General features: G+C 43.8%; 1 long non-coding RNA gene across 1 annotated transcript; it reads left to right on the forward strand.

Moving 5' to 3' along the window:
- The first annotated feature begins 1590 nt into the window (after window positions 1-1590).
- Window positions 1591-10167, forward strand: LOC144135324 (uncharacterized). The gene is made up of 3 exons (XR_013315452.1): window positions 1591-1669; window positions 6844-7074; window positions 10068-10167. It is a non-coding gene; the product is annotated as an uncharacterized LOC144135324 (long non-coding RNA).
- Window positions 10168-10184: the final 17 nt, after the last annotated feature.

Below are 10184 nucleotides of genomic sequence, written 5' to 3' on the forward strand. Positions count from 1 at the left end.
TCTATACACCATCTATAGACTAATGCCTATAACCGCCATAATTTCCTTTTGCTTATAGACAATCTATAAACCATCTATAGACTAGTCTATAACCGGCTTAGCAGCCATTTGTCTATAGACGACCTATAGACAATTTATAGACCAAAATCTCTCAACCGCCTTAATTTCCTATCGTCTATAGACAATCTTTAGACTACGTATAGACTATTGTCTATAGACCTATTGCCTATTGTTTATAACAATCCTAATTTTATCTAACAATGTATACACTGCCTTTCGACTAAGTCCATAAAATATCCATTTCTTTTCGCACTGCATGCTGAGTAGAACTGCATCGGGCCGCCGCGGTGGTTAAGTGGTTATGGCGCTCGGCTGCTGACCCGAAAGACGCGGATTCGTTTCCAGCCGCGGCGGTCGAATTTCGATGGAGGCGAAATTCCTGAGGCCCGTGTAGTGTGCGATGTCAGTGCACGTTAAAGAACCCCAGGCGGTCGAAATTTCCGGAGCCCTTCACTACGGCATCCCTCATTCCCTGCGTTGGCTTGAGACGTTAAACCCCCACGAACCAAACTGCATCGGGTGACCGCAACTATTGTCAAAGTCCTCCGCTTCCTTTGCTATTTCAGGGATAAAAAAATATTGTCCAACGGCAATGCAATATCTTCATGTATATTGTTTTTAGAAGCTTTGAAGAGCTAATTTTCCTTAAACCGCGACGTATATTGAGAATATAATTCAATAATCTTTAATGCTGACAGGTAGAGCGAGGAAAGGCACCCATTTCTGAAGTAAGGCTGCTGCAAACTGTACTACATCAAACGAACACACTCTCCCTTAAAGGAATCGCTCGAGAATATACGATTACATCGTTCTATCGTTACTGTCCAACGCGCATAAATTAAGAAGCATTTCATCAGTGACTACATTTATTTCTCCTTAAAACCTCCTGTAAAATAAGGGGGAATAACGGGGGTGAGAATTCAAGGATGTGCCCATCTCTCAGAAACATGATTAGAAGAGACTCAAAGATCATGGTTCTCTGCGGAATTAAGATATGCCATTTATACCTTTGCAGTTTGCATTCACGTGAAAAAGTGCTGCGACTCAGCAATCAGAAACCCAGTATATTTTCGTTCTTCGCCGTACACCTGCTGCATCGGAGGCGATAACACGCTGTTGTCCATACCGGTTTTCAAAACACGAGCACACGCCAAAAAGACGTTATTGGATGGGGGAAACATTTAATTCGTCAGAAAAGGCAGAATGCACACGATCCGTGCAAAGACGTTATGCTATGCACCATTATAATTATTTGAAAAGGGCGCCACATACTATTCGATGGGAGATGCGGCGCGCATGGACAAAGATGTAAGGTTTGGGTTTTCGCGAAAGTAATAAGGTTCTTAAAGTGCGAGTGGAGAATTTATGCTTTAAACCAATGGCCCTTTGTGTTCTTGGATGCTAGAGCAAGCTACACTTGGCAAGAGTGCAACCAATATAGACATGACCGTGAAATTGGTTTCTGTTTCACTTTTTTTCCATTTTGCCCGTAGGCGGCGGAAAATCATCCGGGCAGCAAACGACTGTATACGCCGGTGTGTCGGCGTCGGCCGCGTTGTCTCTCGTGGATTAAGTTTTGATTTAAATTCAACTTAATCGTCCACTTACGGTAAGTCTACACGATTATTTTTATTCATCCGGTCTCCTTAGCCACTCTAAGCAGTGCTGTGTGTGCAGAGCACATTATGTGCGCAGCGACAAACTTCCTATCCACGTTTGTAAGCACATTTGTGTGAGCAGCGGCAGCCGCCATGTTCTCGAATAATGCGCTTACGTCTGTGCCGCTATGTCTTTCCTGGCGCGCGGAAAGGCACTCGGTGCGAAACCCGGGACGGTAAGACATCCTCGCGAGCTCTCTACTGGCTTTTCCGTGCTGAAAGGTAGGTGCACAGCCAGAAATATCGCTTAGCCCGTGAGTGAAGGCCGAAATGAAGCTATGCGTTAGAGCCGTGTGAGCACGATTTACTTGGCATCTTCGCAAACGCACGATCAAGTTCAGAGGTGGATTACATTTATTTTTTATTCTTTGTGTTATCGCCTGTCGGGACCATGGAGTGCTGTTCATTGAGAGGTGTGCATTAATTGCTTGTTTGTTGTAGCCGCTCACTCGGTGCGCGTCGTGGGCAGCGACGTTTCACCAAATATGTTTTGCAACGCTATTGACTAGAGCTCGAGGCGTTTGTCAAAGATGTAGTGAAGCAGCGGTGGAGGAATGCTAATAGAGTGATGGTTGAAATAAAAGTGGTTGCCGGCGCAAATCGCGAGTGTGTACAAACACCGCGAAGAACCTACGAGCTGCATCCCGTCTCCCCTTTCGTTGCACACGTATGGATTCGTCCATCCCTGTTATCCGAGCGGTTGGCCGCCGCCGCTGGCCTGCGGGCAATTCATTTCGAAAGCTGAGTAAAGGTCGCCTCGACAAGAGATGGCTTACATTTCGTTCCGAGAGGCTCGTCCATAAACCCCGTTTCATCATCATCATCATCATCATCAGCCTTACTACACCCACTGCAGGGCAAAGGCCTCTCCCATGTCTCTCCAATTAACCCTATCCTTTGCCAGCTGCATCCACCCTTTGCCTGCAAACTTCTTAATCTCATCCGCCCATCTAACCTTCTGCCGCCCCCTGCTACGCTTACTTTCTCTTGGAACCCACTCCGTTACCCTTAAAGACCAGCGGTTATCTTGCCTTCGCATCACATGCCCTGCCCAAGCCCATTTCTTTCTCTTGATTTCGACTAGGATGTCATTAACCCGTGTTTGTTCCCTCACCCACTCTGCCCGCTTCCGATCTCTTAACGTTACACCTATCATTTTTCTTTCCATGGCTCGCTGCGTTGTCCTTAACTTAAGCTGAACTCTTTTCGTTAGCCTCCACGTTTCTGCCCCGTAGGTGAGTACCGGTAAGATTATGCTGTTGTACACTTTCCTCTTGAGGGAAATTGGTAAACTGCCACTCATGATCTGCGAGAATTTGCCATATGCGCTCCACCCCATTCTTATCCTTCTAGTTATCTCCCTCTCATGATCCGGATCAGCTGTCACTACCTGCCCTAAGTAGACGTATTCCGGCACAATTTCTAGGCTCTCGCTGCCAATCGTGAACTGTTGTTCCCTTGCTAGACTGTTGAACATTACCTTGGTTTTCTGCATGTTAATTTTTAGACCCATCGATCTGCTCTGCCTGTCTAACTCGTTGATCATGATTTGCAGTTCACCTCCTGAATGACTCAGCAAGGCAATGTCATCAGCAAATCTCAGATTATTTAGGTATTCTCCATTTATTCTTATTCCCAACTGTTCCAAATTCAGGCCTCGAAATACCTCCTGCAAACATGCGGTGAACAGCATTGGCGATATCGTGTCTCCTTGCCTGACGCCCTTCCTTATTGGAATTTTATTGCTGACTTTATGGAGGACTATAGTAGCTGTGCAGTTGCTATATATATCTTCCAGTATTTTGACATAAGGCTCTTCTACCCCCTGATTACGCAATGCCTGTATGACTGCTGAGGTTTCCACTGAGTCGAATGCTTTCTCGTAATCAATGAAAGCTATATATAGAGGTTGGTTATATTCTGCGCATTTCTCTATCACCTGATTGATAGTGTGAATATGATCTATTGTGGAATATCCTTTACGAAAGCCTGCCTGATCATTTGGTTGATTAAAGTCTAACGTTGCCCTGACTCTATTAGCGATTACCTTAGTAAATACTTTGTAGGCAACGGATAGTAAGCTGATCGGCCTGTAATTTTTCAAGTCCTTGGCGTCTCCCTTCTTATGAATTAAGATAATGTTTGCATTCTTCCAAGCTTCTGGTACAGTCGAGGTCATAAGGCATTGCGTATACAGGGTGGCTAGTTTTTCTAGCACGACGTCCCCTCCATCCTTCAAGAGATTTGCTGTTACCTGATCCTCCCCAGCTGCTTTTCCCCTTTTCATTGCTTCTAAGGCTTTCTTTACTTCATCTTTCGTTACTGGCGGGATGACGCATTGCTGTGCACTGCTGTCTTTCTCATTGGCGCTCTGATTACATTGGCTACTGTACAGCTCTGTGTAGAACTCTTCGGCTACGTTAACTATCTTATCCATATTGCTAATGACATTGCCCTGCTTGTCTCTTAATGCATACATCTGGTTTTTACCTATGCCTAGTTTCCTCTTCACTGTTTTTAGGCTACCTCCGTTCTTTATAGCATGCTCGATTCTCTCCATATTAAACTTCCTTATGTCGGCTACCTTGCGCTTATTTATTAACTTTGATAGCTCCGTTAGTTCTATTCTATCGGTAGTGTTTGATGCCTTCATGTTTTGGCGCTTCTTAATCAGATCTTTCGTCACCTGAGATAGCTTCCCGGTATCTTTTCGAACTGTCCTACCGCCTACTTCTACTGCGCACTCCGTAATTATTGATGTCAGGTTATCGTGCATTGAATGAACATCAAGATCATCTTCCTCAGTTAAAGCCGAGTATCTGTTTTGCAGCGCTATCCTAAACTCCTGTGCTTTCCCTCTTACGGCTAACTCGTTAATGGTCTTCTTCTTCGCTAGCTTCTTCCGTTCCCTCTTCAAGTCTAAGCTAATTCTAGACCTTACCATTCTATGGTCGCTGCAACGCACCCTTCCGAGGACGGCCACATCCTGAATGATGCCAGGTTTAGCGCATAGTATGAAGTCGATTTCATTTTTAATCTCACCATTGGGGCTCTTCCAGGTCCACTTCCTGTTTTCTCGTTTGCGGAAGAAGGTATTCATGATCCGTAAATTATTTCTATCCGCGAATTCGACTAATAACTCTCCCCTGCTATTTCTAGAGCCTATCCCATAGTCACCTACCGCGTGGTCGTCAGCCTGCTTCTTGCCCACCTTCGCATTGAAGTCGCCCATCAGTACAGTGTACTGCGATTTTGCTCTATTCATTGCTGATTCTACGTCCTCATAGAAGCTTTCAACGGTCTGGTCATCATGGCTGGATGTGGGTGCGTAGGCCTGCACCACTTTCAGCTTGTACCTCCTATTCAGCCTAATTACTATTGCTGCTACCCTCTCGTTAATACTGTAGAACTCCTCTACGTTGCCAGCTATATCCTTATTAATGAGGAAACCCACACCTAGTTCTCGTCTATCCTTTAGCCCGCGATAGCACAGTATGTGTCCGTCCTTTAGTACTGTATACGCTTCACCTGTCCTCCTAACTTCGCTAAGCCCTACCACATCCCATTTAATTCCCGTTAGTTCCTCGAACAGCACTGCTAGGCTAGCCTCACTAGCTAAAGTTCTAGCGTTAAACGTTGCCAGGTTCAGATTCCAATGGCGGCCTGTCCGGAGCCAGAGATTCTTAGCACCCTCCGCTGCGTCACAGGTCTGACCGCCGCCGTGGTCAGTTGCTCTGCAGCCGCTGGGGACTGAGGGCCGAGGGTTAATTGGTTTGATCATAGAAGGTTGTGGCCAAGTACTACACCAGGGTGGCCAAATCCTGCTCTGGTGAGAGAGTGCGTTGTCGGTTCTGGTCACCGAGATAAGGCCGCACTCCAGGCCTGGTTATGCAATTCCATCGACACGCGGATTTTTCTTTTCTTTTTTTTTTTAACCCGGTGGAGAATTGCGCGGCACCAGGATTTGAACCCCGGTCCTCTTGCACGCGAGGCGGATGTTCTACCTCTACGCCATCGCTGCATTGCCCCCGTTTACGCGTGCACAAATTTCTCCAGTACCAATTGTGCGAGAGGCAAAGTATGCGTTTCTGATCTCACACTGCTACATTACAAAAACGCCAATGTAACTTGGCGCTTATTTGCGCCGCGAATGCAATTCTGCTCGCGCTGTTTTATTATGGCTTCGCCTTTTGATGAACACGTTAATTGTTTCAATGAAATAATTCTTACTTTGAGCGTGTTCGTTGCTTTCGTTGATTTTTCTATCAGCGTTAGGTTAGGGTACCTGCATGCAAGTGTCTCCTTTTTACTGCTCTGTCCAGGCTGCACTTGAAGTAAAAACTCAATTTGAGATGGTATTTCATCATTACATTAATGAGCTTGTCGTCTGAAGCTCACGTATGGTTCTGAAATGGCGCTGCTGCAGCCACTATGTGCTGTTTGAGTTTTTCTGCATAATCAGCACGGCATGGAAGCGCTGTAACCCACTTGTTCCAAAGAGCCCACTCTGGTGTATGAGTATGCTGTTTCGTCTTAGTGTTTCAAGTTGTGGGCGCAAAACCGTGGTGAACTGGTTCGCAGTCTGCCTGGTAGGTTTTGCATGGCTTGTGCCTGTTTCAGTATCGGCGTATGTACCAGGCTTCATGCAGGGCATTTTGAAGCGCTTGTTCAATAGCGGGTATAAGAATAAATGCTTGAATATTCTCCAGCTGGGATTGTTTTGCAAGGAGCACTGAATGTACGTTTTATGGAGCAGCATTCTCAACAGCTCGTAGCGAGTCAATGATAGGTGGCACAAGTTTTCTAAGTATTCTATTCCAATTAATGTAAAGGGAATGCATACAGAGGTCAGTATTCGCAGTAGCTATTTAGTGTAGAGGTAGAGTGCTGCACGGAATGTGGATATTGGTTACAATGTTTTATGACAGCCACATAGAATTTGTCATGCATATTTACTGAAATGATGAATCCGGCGTGATGGCTCAGTGGTTATCGTGTTCTTCAGGTGCTCAAGTTATGCCAAGTCGTCAGTTATGTTATGTAAAGCTACGTCAAGTTATCGTCACCACTGCAAAGTAGCGAGGATAACTGCGAGCATCACATAACAGTCTCTGCCTTTGTGCAGATTACCCACTGTGCAGCCGTACATCTCACTGGTCATCGCACGTGCCCTGAAGACGGACGGTAGTTTCGAGCAGCGGACCATGAAGGCGTGGTCGTCGGTGTTACACGGAAATCCGGCACAGCATCAACGGTTCACTGTGGGCTATAAAAGAAGATTACTTCCACTGGGACCTCACTTGGCAGTGGTGACCGTAACTGCGAGCATCATGTAACCGTCTCTGCCTTTGTGCAGGTTTGTGCATAATTATGCCTCACTGAATGTGATTTTGTTTTCCTTTTATGTCGTCGCTGCCCCTAAGTGGATGAGTTTTTTGTACAAGATCTGAGCATACTATAGCTCGTTGTTGTGCTTTCCGTCCGTCTTCCACTCACTGATAGCATCTTTGCATCATGCTCGAAGTGCAAATTTAATCTTCATCATGGTGCATGTGTGGGAATAACAGAAGAATCTTTCAATGGTAAGCACGAAGCCAAAAAGAAAGCATGGAAATGTGACTCTTGTCGAGGCAACCACAACGGCACAAGCACCACAGAAAATCCGCAGCATGATTCCGATGTGATACTCAGATTACTACAGACTGAAACGAAGATTGATGCTCTTTTGCCTTTGTCAAAAAAGTTTGATGCATTTGAGACGCAAATGCAGTTGCTCTCTGATAAGTTTGACGACTTTCAGAACCACCTGACTGTTCAAGAAAAAACAACAAAACTACTAACGAAGTGAGTTGAAGGGCTGGAATCTAACAACGTAGGTAGTGATATAACTCAGCTGAAGCCGGACCTAGATGATTTGGAGTGGCGTAGTCGCTGTCTAACCCTAGAGCTTCATATATTGACTGAAACCCAGGATGAGGACTTGCTAAGCAAAAAAATGAGATTTTAGAAAAGCTGCAAGTTAAGGCTATTACACAAGACGACATTACCGCTATGCTACACAGGGCTGAACTGAAGAAAACATTGCAAACCTTTTCAACATGCACTTTGTAGAAGTTGGTGCCTCAAATGATATTCATGGTACATTATCATGTGAACAATATATGAATGTTCAATGTCCTCAAGTTGTATTTCTCACTCCAACTTGAGCCGAAAAAGTCCTTAACATAATCATGACGCTGAAGGACAACTGTGCATCAGCCTACGATGATGTGAAAGTTTCCCCCGTGAAGTTGTAGCCGCACTGATAACTCCAGTCCTTACGCATATATGCAACTGCATACTTCAAGTAGGGATGTTTCCAAACCAAATGAAGCTTCCGCATGTTCCAGCTATTCATAAAGGTGGTGCTTTTGAAGACGAACAACTATAGACCAATGTCAGTGCTTTCAGTCTTTTCAAAAGTTGCTGAACACATAATGAACAAAAGAATTGTTGATTTCCTCACTCTGCATAACTTGATAGTAAACAAGCAGTTTGGATTCAGAAAGAATAAGGCAACTGAAACTGCTTTACTTTATATTAAACAGAAAATTCTTGACAACATTAAGAGAGGAAAGCTTACTTTGGGTTTCTTTCTTGATTTCAGGAAAACCTTTGATTCTGCCCATCATGATATATTATTAATAAAGCTAACGTTCTATGGAATCCAAGGTACAGCACATGCCCTGATGGAAAGCTGTTTAATTTGCAGGGAAAAATACACCATAATAAAGAGCACCAAATCCGATTGAGGCACTATTAAATACGGAGTTCCATAGGGATCCATTCTAGGCCCCATATTATTCTTGATATATATGAGTGATATTGTAAACACCCCAGGCTGCTCTGAAATGGTATTACATGCAGATGACACTAATGTATTTTTTTTTCAGGTAGCAATGAAAGCTTCGTTTACAGGGAAGCAAATGAATGGCTTCACTATTTAGACTTTTAGTCAACCTTTAATAAACTAGACCAAAGATAAACAAGATGGAATACCTGATTTCCAAGCCTAAAAGTAGCAAAACAGATAGTGAGTTCAAATTGAAGTTCCGGAATAACATCATCAACCAGTCTAAGAGGATTTGCTTTCTAGGCGTTATTATTCATGAAATGTTTCTCTGGAATTCGCACACAGAAGCTCTCCGAATTGAACTTCACGTGTTTTTGGCATATTAAGCAGGTTGCCAGTGAAGCAATAAACTTACTATGCTCTCTTTCATTCACGTTTAACATACTGCTCCCTGGTATCGTCAGACACAACACATAGAAACCTTGATTAGCTGCACCCTCTGCAAAAGAGCTCAATATGTGGTATTCTAAAATACCAAAAATAGAACATTGCTTGCCATGCTTTAAGATCTATGACATACTAGAGATCAGTAAGCTATTCAAATATAAGTTATTTCTGGAAATCGTGCACCAGTATATGTTACACCGTTCAAATATTGATGTTCAGTACAAAAAGAAACACACTCCACATCTCCTTAAGGAAGATAAAATACAGGTGCCCCGATCACCCACCAACTATGGTGATGTGAGATTATGTATGCAAATAGCAAATTTATTGAATCAATATCCAGCCATCTTTCAATTTTTACCAATCTACCCATCACTACCTAAAGAGAACACTAAGACATATGTACCTAATGGAATAATAAGTCAAAGAATTTCTTTTGTGTCATGGAACACATTTGTGTGTTGTACGTGTAAATTGTATTTGGGAATCTGTAAATCTTTTTTTTTCCATATACAGAAGCATGCACACAGTCCTCAGGGTTGTCCATTTGTTTTGTTTTGTGTGCTTGCATACATATTGGTTGTTGTACGATGTACTCTACTGCAAATGTGTTCGAATATGCCCATAGTGGTTGCCACTGCTGTCAGGGGTGGGATGGCCTCATCAGGCAAAAATGCCATTTGCCTTCTCACCCAGGACAAATTTTGTATATTTTTGTCCCAAATAAACTGTACTACTACTACAACCTGGATGATGCAGGTTCGATCCTGGTCAAGCCTGTCGCGTTTTGATAGAGGCAAAATGCTAGAGGCCTGTGTTCTATGCAATGTCAGTGCACGGCAAGAAACCGCAGGTGGCCGAAATTACTCCACAACCTTTCAATACGGCGCCTCTCATGGCCTGAGTCACCTTGGGTTTTTGGACCACATAAAACCAAACCAAAACATGACTAGCTTTCTTGAATGGGATAGCCAGGATATATATGCCTTGTGTTTTAAAGCACATTTGTAGAGATGGAGTGGGAATTTTTTTTTCAGTTCCTCTTATTTTTTTTTTCTTCCACTGTACAGGTCAACATGCCCAGATGACTGACTGCAGACAACAGGTCGCAAGATTGCTTCTGAGGAAACTATATTCGGACTATTACTTTCAGCATTTATTTTTATGTGGTGCATGTATTGCATATT

The sequence above is a fragment of the Amblyomma americanum genome, chromosome 1 (assembly GCF_052857255.1).
Source record: "Amblyomma americanum isolate KBUSLIRL-KWMA chromosome 1, ASM5285725v1, whole genome shotgun sequence".
Taxonomy (NCBI): domain Eukaryota; kingdom Metazoa; phylum Arthropoda; class Arachnida; order Ixodida; family Ixodidae; genus Amblyomma; species Amblyomma americanum.